This window comes from Urocitellus parryii, chromosome Y (genome assembly GCF_045843805.1).
Source record: "Urocitellus parryii isolate mUroPar1 chromosome Y, mUroPar1.hap1, whole genome shotgun sequence".
NCBI lineage: Eukaryota > Metazoa > Chordata > Mammalia > Rodentia > Sciuridae > Urocitellus > Urocitellus parryii.
The window spans coordinates 17,847,140-17,859,594 of NC_135548.1; the positions used below are offsets into that span (position 1 = coordinate 17,847,140).

The following is a 12,455-nucleotide window of genomic DNA, read 5'->3' on the forward strand; positions in this document are numbered from 1 at the left end:
ATGATTAGTAATGATAGTCTCTCTTTCCTTTATAATGTTGGCTTATTATGTGTTCTCTTCGTTATCTTGTTAGCCTGGCTAGAATTGTTATTAATTTATATTGTCAAAATACCAACTGTGGTTTTGTTGATTTTCTTTATTATTTCCTGCTTTTCAATTTTTTTATTTCTGCTTCAAATTTGATGATCCTCCCCCTCCCCTTTCTTATTTCTTGTTTGCTTTAGAACTTCACTTGCTATACTTCTACTGAAACGTGGGTTATTGATTTTAGAACTCCTTTTCCAACATAAGAATTTAATGCTGGGGCTGGGGTTGTGGCTCAAGTGGTAGCGCACTCGCCTGGCATGCGTGTGACCCGGGTTCGATCCTCAGCACCACATACAAACAAAGATGTTGTGTCCGCAGAGAACTAGAAAATAAATATTTAAAAAAATTCTCTCTCTCTCTCTCTCCTCTCTCACTCTATCTTTAAAAAAATATATTTTTTTTAAAAAAAGAATTTAATGCTATAAATTACTCCATCTAAGCATTGCTCAGCTGTATTGCACAAATTTCTGTAATCTGTATTTTCATTTTCATTTACTTCAAAATATTTCTAAACTTCTCTTGATAATTTGAGTAGTGGGTTGTTGCAGAACTGTGTCACTTATTTTATAATATTGAGGTATTTTTCAAAGAATCCTCTAAATTTTATTATGATAAGAGGAAAATTTTTTGTGTGATTTTGATTTTTTTAGAGAGAGAGTGAAAGAGAGAGAGACACTCAGAGAGAGAGAGAATTTTTAATATTTATTTTTAGTTTTCAGTGGACACAACATCTTTATTTGTATGTGGTGCTAAGGATCAAACCCAACACTGCGCATTCCAGGCGAGTGTGCTACCACTTGAGCCACATCCCCAGCCCATAATTTTGATTTTTTTTTTAAATTTTAGTTGGCAATAGACAAAATATCTTCATTTTCTTTATTTAGTTTTTTGTGTTGCTGAGGATCAAACCCAGTGCCTCACACCTGTGAGGTAAGTGCTCTACTCCTGAGCCACAACTCCAGTCATGATTTTTTAAATAAATTTTAAGTATGTTTTATGACCCAGAAAATGTTATATCTTTGTCAAGTTTTCATATTAATGTAAATGTGAATGTAAATTCTGCCATTGTTGGATGGAATATTCTGTACATGTCAATTTCATCAAGCTAATAGGTAGAACTCTTTGGTTCATGAATATTTGTACTTGTTGTCTAGCTCTTTGATTGATCAACTACTGATAGAGGGTTATTGTACACACTTTATTTTTTTTTTCCAAACTGCAAATCGCCCCAAGTTTTATTTGTAGTCCGTACAAAAGGGGAGGAAATTAAGGTTTTCTAACACCACCTACTTGGGGAGATGGGGAATTGGGACTGTGCTGCTCACCATCGCTAGAACATCAGTGGTAAGCAGGGATTTGGACACATACCAACTGACTGTCCCAATAGGATCTCAGTCTCAACAGTCTACAGAGGAACAATCAGGGCCCCCTGGACTGCTGGCACAGCTTGGCGCACAGGAAATGGTTAAGCTAACCTTTTCCTGGCCTCCCTCACATCTAAAAGAAAAAGGCGCCGCCGACCTCAGCTGCAGGTTGCTTCCCCATCCACACGACCTTAAATATCACGCACAAAAATAAAAGGGAGCCAGGAAAAAATAAAAACAAAAGTAATTCCCATTCTGGAGAGATGGGAGGCAGGGTAGAGGGGAAACCGCAGATCTAGAGCCAGTAACAAGATGTGATGCTGAGGCGAAGGAACAAAGTAAGTTACTGCCAAACACTCAAAAGGATGGTCTCCTGGGGAAGGCCCACATGGTAGAGGGAGGGGATGAAAAACCGCAATGGGAGAGGTATGGGCCAGAGTGGTTATAACCTGGGTCTGCACCCTACCTACCTCTCCCTCCCTCCCCGTGGTGCCCCATCCCCAGGATGGCCCTACATGCGGCGCTGGTAGCCAGAGTGCATCTGAGCTGCCTGCAGGTAATCATTATAGGAGCCCGAATAGCGTGCGTAATCGGAATGGGCATCGGGCAGGCGACGGTAATCCAGCGAGGACTTTGTCGGCGAGTGGCGGAACGAAAGCTGCGACTCTGATAAACGGGGGTAATCAGAGAGCTCGGCTAAACGCCGGTCGGAACCATACCTAGTCGAGAGAAGAAGACAGTTGGTGAATGAGACAATTGAGGGGAGGGCTCCAGATGGGCATGGGGGAGATGCCAATAGGGACAGGGAGGGTGTGATCAGATTGGTCTCCAACAGTTTGGTTTCCTTGTATCAGAAGGTTCTTCACCCTATCCAGGCCAAGAAATAAAGCCTGGGTTCAACTCATTAGGAAACCAAGCCCTCCACTGAAGCCCTCCTTTCCGAAGTGGCCAAGGTGAATTTTGGTCTATAGTCCCAAACCACAAACAAAATATCCCCACCCATGGGTCCTACACAAAGACTTTGGTTGTTTATCAACAGAATGCCGGATGAAAGCAAGGTCCCCAACTTCCCAGAGTGTGGACACATCTCATAAACTTGCCTTCAGCCATTAAGTGCCAAAAGGACTACTCTTTCACGCCCACCCCCACCAATACCAGGACAACAAGGTAACAGGCTTAAGAATCCCTGAGACATAGGGAAAGGGTATGAGCCATAATCCTGCAGGCAGTGGCTCCTAACGCACCTGGGCTAGTCTAGAATGGTGACATTTTCCCAGCCTGACTGGTACCACCCCAGGCTGAGCTCTGTGCTCCACCTGAACCCTGGTGACCAGAAAAGTTCACAGACACCGACCCCCTCGGCCTCTGCACACCCCACAGGAGTAAAGGAGAAAAGACCGAGGGAGGGGCCTAAAATTCCCCTCCCATGCCAACCTCAGCCCCTTGCCCTAAGCCCCAGCTGGGGGCAGAGGCGGGGGGGCATACAGTACCTTTTCTACATGGCGACAGCCTTTTTGTAGGGATCGTCGTAGCTGGCCCGGGGTGGGGAGAGGTGGGTACGCTCATAGGGCGGCGGGGTGCTATTGGCGTTGGCAACGGCCCCCTGGGACATGGACAGGTAGGCTGCAGACGGCTGACCTGCCCCATCGTAGGCATTGCCCGGCTGGCCACGGTAGGAGGCAGCAGCCTGGGGATGCTGCTGGGCAGCATAGGAAGCAGCCAATGAGGCTGATGACTGAGTGCGGTAAGGAGCTGCCAGGGTGGCAGAAGGCTGGGCCCTGTAGGCAGCTGCGGCACCATAGGAGCCAGTGGCCGCAGCAGCCGACTGAGCCCCATAGGAGCCTGACAGGCCCATCGATGCTTGGGCCCCATAACTATTCAGTTGGGTCTAGACAACTGGCTGGGCCCCATAAGAGCCAGCCATTGGGGTAGTGGCTTGTGCAGCATAGGCGGCTGGCTGGCTGGCATAGGCAGCAGCTGTGGCTGGCTGTGCCACATAAGCAGCAGGCTGGGAAGAGTAGGAAGCAGCCTGCTGTGCAGCATATGGGGCAGACTGGGCATTGTAAGAAGCCGAGGGCTGGGCATTGTAAGAAGCTGCCTGGGCTCCATAAGCTAGCGAGGAGGCTGCAGACTGGGCCCCATAGGAGGCAGCCTGAGCCCCGTAGGAGCCTAGGGAGGAAGCTGCTCCCTGGGTGTTGTAGGAGGAAGCAGCTGCACGAACTCCATAGGAAGAGGCAGCCTGGGTGCCATAAGAGGATGGCTGGTTACCATAGGAGGCAAGGGAGGAGCCCTGAGCCCCGTAGGAGTTGAGCGAAGAAGCTGCCGCTGCCTGACCCCCATAGGAGGAGAGGGCTGAGGCTGAGGGTTGGGCTCCACCATATGGGCCGAGAGAAGAAGCTGCAGCAGACTGGGAGCTAGGGCTATCCAGCTGGCCCCTGTATGGGGCCCCAAGGGAGACAGAGGGCTGAGCACGGTAAGAGGCTGCCTGGGCTGTCATGGGCTGAGTCCGATAGCCGACACCCAAAGAGGCAGAAGGCTGGGCCCTGTAGGCAGCTCCCAGCGACACTGAGGGCTGGGCCCGGCAGGTGGCTGGCTGGGCCGTCAGAGGAGCCACATAAGAGGCTCGGGGAGGTGAACGGCGCAGGGGGCTTCAGTCGCGACCAAAGAAGGGTGGCGTGGGCTGACGGGCTTGCCCATCAAAGCCACCAGTGCTGTTGCCAAAAGCCTGTTGGTAGTCGAAGGTGGCAGAGAAGCCACCAGTTCCAGGGAATGCCATATCCCCAGCCCCTGGTTTCTTGGTCTTGTCCCCAGACTGGATAGCCAGGCCAGGCCCCTTCTTCTGACCCTTGGTTGAGAGTTCCACGTTGATGCGCTTGTCCTTCACTTCTTTGCCATTGAGCTGCGCAATGGCGGCTTTGGCATCTGCTTCCTTCTCCATGTGAACAAACGCGTAGTCTGATAAAGCAGCAGACAGAGGGTTAGCAATTAGGGGGGCAGGGCATGCTACCAGATGGGTCCCAAATTGGATACAACAGCACCCAGCTGTTGCCAGTTACCTCCAGGCCACCAAACCCTCCTCCCCAGGAGTATGTCATCAAATATTGGCTCCCACATAACAAAGCTTCTGACTGTCCCAAAGAGTCACCTTTGACTAGGGCTTTTTCCCATTCTCCCCTTTCCCCCTGCCACTTCACCCAACTCTCTGGTGAGAAAAGAAAGAGTAAAGATGAACTGCAACACAGGATAAAAATCTTCACAGCTACTTTAAGACTAAACCAGCAGACAAAACAAAGAAAGGGTTTCTGGATCACTCAATTATTCAGTGTTCTCATCCCATGCTCACCAAACACCACTGCTCACCTTTGGCGCTTAGCTCTCAAGCACTAGCCATTTCTCAGCCTAGATCAATTAAGGTGAAAGAGATTCAATTCAGGCAAGAGCCTACAAAGAGCAAGCAGTTCACAAAATTCCTCCAATGTAATCTCCCTTCTTTTCACATTACTTTCCAACTTTCAAAGTACTTTCATGCACACAACCTCACTTGGGCCTTATAACAATCCTGTAAGGTGGCACAACAAAGGATCATCATCTCCACTTTACTGTTGGGCAAACATGTTCAAGAATTTTTTACTTTGCCCAAATCAAAGTATATCAATGTCAGGACCAGTTTTAGCTCTTCTATGCCCCATGCCCCTTTGCTACACCCATATGTCCCTGGGACAGATTGGTGTAAGGTATAACTGTGTAATATGAAAAAAAAATGTAAGCTTAGAAAGAGAGATTCTAGACCCTATGTACATCTACAAGGTAAGGGAAATGGAAACTAAGACCCCTCCCCCTCAGGCATATTACATCCTCCACCACTTCCTCTTTAAAGGACAGAGAGGTATACCTTATCCTTTGGAGTTCTGTTCATAGGCCAGACTGCACACAGGAAAGACCTGGTTTCTCAGCTGTGAGGCAAGAAGCTGCAATCACTGCAAGCTAGAAGGTCACCCCTGAGGCTTTCATTCAAGACCTGAATGAATTGTGTGAGGAAGAGGAACTAAGACAGGCTATAAATCTCAAAACTGAACTATTCATCTACCACAGAAGAAAACTTTAGAAAGGAAAAAAAATTCTCGGGGTTGTGTCCATACTAGAAATTGTAGAAATTGCAATGGTGCAAACAGGACCTGAACAATGAGAGGAGCTTGTCCCTGAGAAATAAAGCCCTGCAGTTAAAGGCCCTATGGTTATTTTAAGAAAAAAATCCAAATGCTGGGATCCAATCTCTGTCACATCAGTTTAAAAAGATACCTCGAAGAAGTTCCCAACACCCCATTTTCAAAGATATCCTTTCTATGACCTTCAAACAAGTGTCCTTATTTTTAGAAATTTTCATTTTTAAAAATAATGGAGATACCCTCACTTGCATACCCAAAGATCTATTTCTCCTAAAGAATATTATCTTTCATCTATAATAAAACACAATGTCATCTGTACACACAAACTTGGAACCTTCTAAAGATGATAAAAGAACAAAACGAACTATCACAACTCTCAAGTCTTCAACACTCCCACAGACAAAGCCTGATTCCTTATTTACCAATTATGAAAAGCTAAGCATTCCATTTCACTTGGCCACACAGTACTAGAATTATCCTCTGATCTCTCATCTTCATTCTGGGTAGCTAGCTAAAAACAGTAGCAGGTGGTCTAATGTCTCTAAAAGCAGAAACTGTGCTGACCCTCAGGAATGGCAAAACCACCTAGAGAATGCAATGACAAGCAGAAAGGCTCACTCAAGGTAAAGAGAAAACAGGAAGATCTGCTAGAGCCTGTAGGCAGACTGGGGGAGGGGGGATGAAAGGGGACAATCTCCAGGCACAGTGAGGGATTAAGGAAACACACCACATTCCTGATTATTTGGAATTCCCCCAAACATCCATTGTCTACTCCCTACATAGCTGGGTATTATTAAGAGATCAAGGAGTAAAATTTAAAAACTGAGATTTCAGGTCTGGAGATGTAGCTCAGTAAACTGAGCTCATGCTTAATATGTGTGCGACCCTAGGTTCAATTCCCTGCACTGCAAAAAGAAAAAGCGGGGTTGGTTTGATTTCACATGCTCAGTTCAACTGACAGCCCAGATGAACTATGTAAATGTTGGTGGGGGAAGATATAATTATAGCCAAATTATATCTAAGTTTCTAAGCCTGATATCTGAAAGGAATTATAACTAGGTTGTCCAAATGACTGAATCACATCAGGGTTAACTGTGTCCCATCACACTGAGTAGCCAAATTCAAGCCTAACCCCATCAACGATGCCCAGAATCCCAACTCCTTCCCAGCCATCAGAGTAGCAGAGATCCGAAGAACTCCAGGGACTCTTTTGCCTGGATAGTTAGCTCAAAGTAATCTCTCCGTTAAGACTAGCATTAAACCTAACAAGTAGTTCTGCAGATACCTCCTAATGGTCTGATGACATCACAATCCCTCTAGTACCAAAGTTAAGAGAATCCAGAAAAACAACTTTTCCTATCCTAAGATGATTTTTTAAAAACTTTGAAATTATAGAGCTCGGTATTTAAAAGATGGCTACCCACAAAAGAGAAGGGATAATTTTCCTCTTCTGACTCAGACCTCCCCTGAAGTATGCAATGGCCAAAGTCTGCAAGTGGTTCTTGAAGCTGTTCATCTTTGAATAACCAATAGGACACAGCTGCAGAGAGTGGTTACCACTGTTGCTATGGAGATTTTTGGTCTACAAATCATATCTAAGCTCCTAGAGTAACCAAGCAACCATGTTTTTCTCCTGTGAAATAAAACAGAGCTAGCTGTCCTGTGCTTTTCAAAGACTTGACAGGGCTGAGGGTGTGGCTCAATGGTAGAGTCGCTAGCACAGCATGTAGGCCCTGCGTTTGAACCCTAGAACTGCAAACCAGAAGACCTGACAGCAAATCAAACGCTCATTCACAGTCAAGAAATAAGTAAGCTATTTATTGAGCCAGTCTCTTCTACAAATTCCCAACTTTAAATCCTAAGTTTTTTCACCCCCAAGAACTATAAAGATATCAGTGAAGGATATCAGTGCATCAGGTGCTATTGCATATAAGCCTAACAACAATGGAAGACACCTCCCTGAGGAAGTCCAAGCACTTCTGCTAACAAATGTTTACAAAGGAACAAAATGCACAAACTTTTCTCTCTAACTCTCACAGGGAATCAGCCAGAAATTCTAAAACTCATGTGAAGTTATCATGCACTTTACCACCACCACGATCACCACCACCATTCCCCTGGTCACTTAGTGTTGATCCCAAACAAATTCAAGAACATTTTTGGCTCTCTCTATCACTTGAGAACAAGCTTCTTGATCATGAGTTCCATAGAGATTGCCCCAAGTACTGATTCTAGACTTTCAATCTACCAGTCACCCTGCCTAACAACTACAGAAGAAACCTAACAGATTAATTAAACACAAAACTCTCATACCCCTTGCTGGCCAAGTACCCAATCTGACACCCTCCCACCCTTTCATTCTAAACAAAATCAAAAATCCATGCACCATACATCCTGCCTCAGAGCACCCAGCAGGAAAGCCCGATTCCGGATAGTCTCGTGGACTTGCATAACCTAAGTTGAGGAAAATAGAATGGAGTATTAATGCAGAATAAGAATTTGTTCCTAGCAAGGGACACAATGACATTTCCCCAGCTTGTGGAAAGGACAAGAAATGGCCAAAGATGTGCCTTTACCGGACAACAAATGAAATATCTTTGGTGACCATGAACAAGCAACTGCACCTATTTATTTCTCATCCTCAAAACGTCTCACACAGGGTATGAGCAGGCATGAATCCAATACCAGGAGGGCATCACATACTCCCCGGTGCATCCTTGAAAATAACAGGGCAAAGTTAACTCAGATCTGTTCCCAAGTGGAACAAAGACAGGCCACATATATACAAGGGCTGACCCATCAAATCTTCCCCAAAAGAGAAAGAACTTAGGGGATAAGAACCCAGAGTATTAAAAAAGAAAAAGAAAAAAAGAAAAAGTCGACTGGGCTCCAAAAATGAAATCAAGCCTAAATTATGGTGACACATTTTTCTCAAAGAAAAGGCAAACTAGGGATCTGCTCTAAGAATTAATTCAAGCAATGACAACTCTCAAGTAAATCGTTTCCAGACAATGTTTAAGGAAGACCTCTCACATCTCTCCCCATAATCCCCTCAGCCAAAGTATGCCCCCTTGCAAGTCTTCAAGCTTATGAAAGAATGACACTGCCCTGGGGCATCAGTTTGGCAAGTAAAGCTGTACAAAAGGGGCCCTCATAAAACAAATCTCCTTCCACAAGCAAAAAGGTCAGGGTTTCCAGCTAACAGATCTAAAATGGAGCCCAAAGGGTGGGAAAAGAGGGAAAACAGGTTTAAGGGAGTTGTTCCACAGAGCTGCCACATCTAACCCATCAAATACTGAAAATACCAAAGTGGCTCGGAAGGGGCCCTTCCTGTACCCATGAGGAGACCCATGCCAAACAATACTAAGAGATCCCAGCCCGAGAAACGTCCAAGGGCCCCGTTACCTTCCGCTTGGGAGCATTCATCAGGAGGGAACACGAGGGCGGCCTTGGGGCGTCAGCCCCCACCTTTTCCCTCTTCCCTTGCTCTGACCGACGTCTGGAGAGGAAGTGGGGAAGTGGCGAAATCTTCCCCGCTCCATGATCCGGCTTGTGCCCGTCACTTCCCAATTTCCGCTCGGTGCCAGGCCCAGGAGACCAGAAGACGCGCCCCCGGTACACTCGCAAGTCTCTGGCGCGTCCCCGGCCCCGTGGCTCGGCTCTCAGTGGCCGCCGCACCCTCCCAGAGCCGCTTCCTCCCACTTGGTGAACGGTGCCTGGACAGCAGGGGGGGAGGGTGGCTCTGCCCAACGCACCCCCAACACCTCTGGCCTCGCCCCAGCGCACTTCCCCACCCTGCCCAACCGCTCAGTGACCGACCCCCGGGTAAGGGGCGTGGCTAACAGGCAGAGTGCCCCGAGCGCGCCCCCGCCCCCGAGCGTGCCTCCGTGTTACCTTTTACCACGTCACACTCGATGACGCGTCCATGGCGCTCAAAGAGGCTGCGCAATTCCTGGCTCGTGCATGCAGCCGACACATTGCCCACGAAAATCTTCCAAGTGTTCAGCGGCCTTGGACGCGACATCTCCACCACGAGCGCCCGCCCCGGCCGCAGCTCGTGGCCGTGCAAGGCCTCGATGGCGCGCAGCGCGCCTACGTTCTCGCGCATGTGCACGAAGGCAAACTGTTTCATGACTGCGCAACTCATGACCGTGCCGTAGGGCGCGAAGAGGGCTGCCAGCTCCTCCGGCGTTGTATCCGCCCCGTCGACGTTGCCCACGAATATCTTCATTTTGCCGCCGCAGCCGCCTTCCTGGAGAGCCGGGACTGCTCCTCCAGCGACAGCCGAGACGTCCGACCGACCGGCAGTCCTCCCCAGGAATCTATTGTACACACTTTAATATAGGCTTGTTGAGTTCTCCTTTCAACCCTGTCAGGCTTTGGATTGTGAATTCTGATGCTGTCTTATTAGGTACATACACATTTAGGATTTTTATGTCTTTCTGAACAATTAGCCCTTTTATTATTTTTTTATCTTTCATAGTCATTGCTCCAAAGTCTGCTTTATCTCATATTAATGTAACTATTTTAGCCTCATTTTGGTTAGTGTTAGCCTAGTAGATCTTTCTCCAGAAATTTACTTTTAAATTATCTGAGTCTTCATATTTAAAATGTGTTTCTTACAGACAACATAAAGTGCCCACCCTGAAAACTTCTTTTACTTAGTGTGTTTAGACATTTTGAAGTTATTATTGCTATAACTTGAACGAATATTCACCATATTAATATCTGTTTTCTATTGTTTGTTTTTGTTCTTTGTTGAGAATATGTAATTACTTTCCTTGTCCCTCTAAAGATAAGTTTTGTTGTTTCCCTATGTAGGTAAGTTGTCCCTCTACAGATAATTTTTTTTGTGTGTGTATGTATGTATGTTTAGTTTTCTGCTTTTCTGTTTATTATGTTTTCTGTTTTTATGCAGTTTGAATATGATATGCCTAGACACAGATTTTTAGTAATTGTTTTCCTCTGAGTTTCCTTCATCTGGGGTTTGGCATGTCATTAATTTTAAAAATGTTTATTTTATGTTAGTTTCTTCTTTTATGGTATTTCAATGATGTGTTTATTATTCCTTTGAAAATTTTCTGTAGGTTCTTGGATTTTGTTGAGTTTTTTGTTATTTATTTTCCTTCTGTACAATTCAGTTTAGGGAGTTTCAATTGACTTGTTTTGGAGCACAGTGATTCTCCAGCTGTGCTCAGTCTATGTTGAGCTCCCAGAGGTCTGTTTCCTTGCTGTTACTCTGTGTGTGCATTTTAAATTTCTGGTTGCTCCTTTAGATACTTAGAATTTTCATCTCTCCACCTTCATTACTCAACTGTTCTTGTGTTTATCTGCTTTTATCTATTAAATTACTTTGCATATTAATAGTTATTTAAATATTATATCTGGTAATTATATAAAATATTGTCATTTTGGTTCTGAAAATTATTTTGTCATTTTAAACTGTGTTTTCATCTTGATTTTTGTGATGCCTTGTATTTGATAATTGGACCTGAAATAATGAGGCTTTTGAGGAAAGGATTCATGTTCATCAAACTAGGAGTTAGACTGTATTTCATGTTTGCTCTAGGTTTAGGTAACAGAGGCTCCACAATTCACTAATATCTTTTTGACTTTTTGTTTATCATCCCCTCTTGACTTTTGATTTCACCAAGTACTACTTCTCAACAAAAATAGCTGTCTTGTAGCACTCTTTCAGCTTATGTACTCTTTCATTACACTAGAACCTGTTGGTGTGGTAGTAAAGAAAAAGGGTAAAGGAACATTCTGTAGCTTTCTTGTTAAATCTCAGTCTTTTAGTAGGCCTCTGTTTGGTTCTGTGTCTTTCACCAGTGCTTCTCCAGGGGTCAAGCTGACCCCAGACTCTTATTAATACTGTAGCTTTCTAAATCTGTGTCCTTGATTTAGTGACAGCTATTGGCTGTATGGTTTTTATTGTTGTTGATATTGTCTTTTTAGATAAGGCAGGAAGACTAAATTGTACTAGAGTCAGGGAAGTACCCTTCCTACAGGTGGGATGTAGCTTTGGCAGAGTCCTTTTCCTTCAGAGTCATGGCCTTTGTTTTGGAGAAGTCTGTGATGTATTTCATGGTGGTTATTCTTTTCTCTCCCTGCAGAGCTACAGGGGATCTTGGACTTTCACTATGAGAACCTACTTCTATACTAGGAAACTGTAATATTGCTTTTTTTATATTATTTTTGTAAAGGAGAGTTAGAAACTTTTATTTGGCCTTTATTGTCATAATGTCCCTCAGGTTGTGAAGCAGCAATTCAAAGGAAGCTCTGCTACATTGCTGAGAATGTCTGTTACAACTATGCATTCAGATACTGGAAGTATAAGTGCAGGAATTTTGGTGTGAATATGTCTCAAATTTTCCTACCAGTATTCATGTGATTGGTTTTGTGCATTGCCCAATTTTTCCCTTCCCGGAAGAGTTCTTTATATATCAATTCTAATTTTAATATGTTAACTAAATTTTTATCTAATTAATACACTTATTCTTTCTTCAGGTTCACATTGTTCGTTTTCTAAATTCTTGATTGGCAAATTTTGTTTCCTTCCTTTTTTCTCATTTAATATTGACATTTTTATTAAAATGAGCTTTTATATAAAATGTTCCAAAAATCATCTTCTGTTTAACTGTGGTGTTAATGTTCTATTTTATTCAACAGTCATCTACAAGAGTATTACCAAATTACCGAGTGTTTTTCTGTCTAAGTCTGCCTATAGTTAAATCTTACACATTAATTTATGTTTTTGTTAATTTTGGTTAGCATCTGTAGAGTATGAGTTTTGTACTTACTTAAACTCTTTTTATGGCCCCCAATTTATCATTGG

General features: G+C 44.5%; 1 pseudogene; it reads right to left on the reverse strand.

Annotated features, from left to right (window-relative positions):
- Window positions 1-1,656: 1,656 nt before the first annotated feature.
- LOC144251100 (RNA-binding protein 14-like) lies at window positions 1,657-9,848 on the reverse strand (annotated as a pseudogene).
- Between the last annotated feature and the right edge of the window lie 2,607 nt (window positions 9,849-12,455).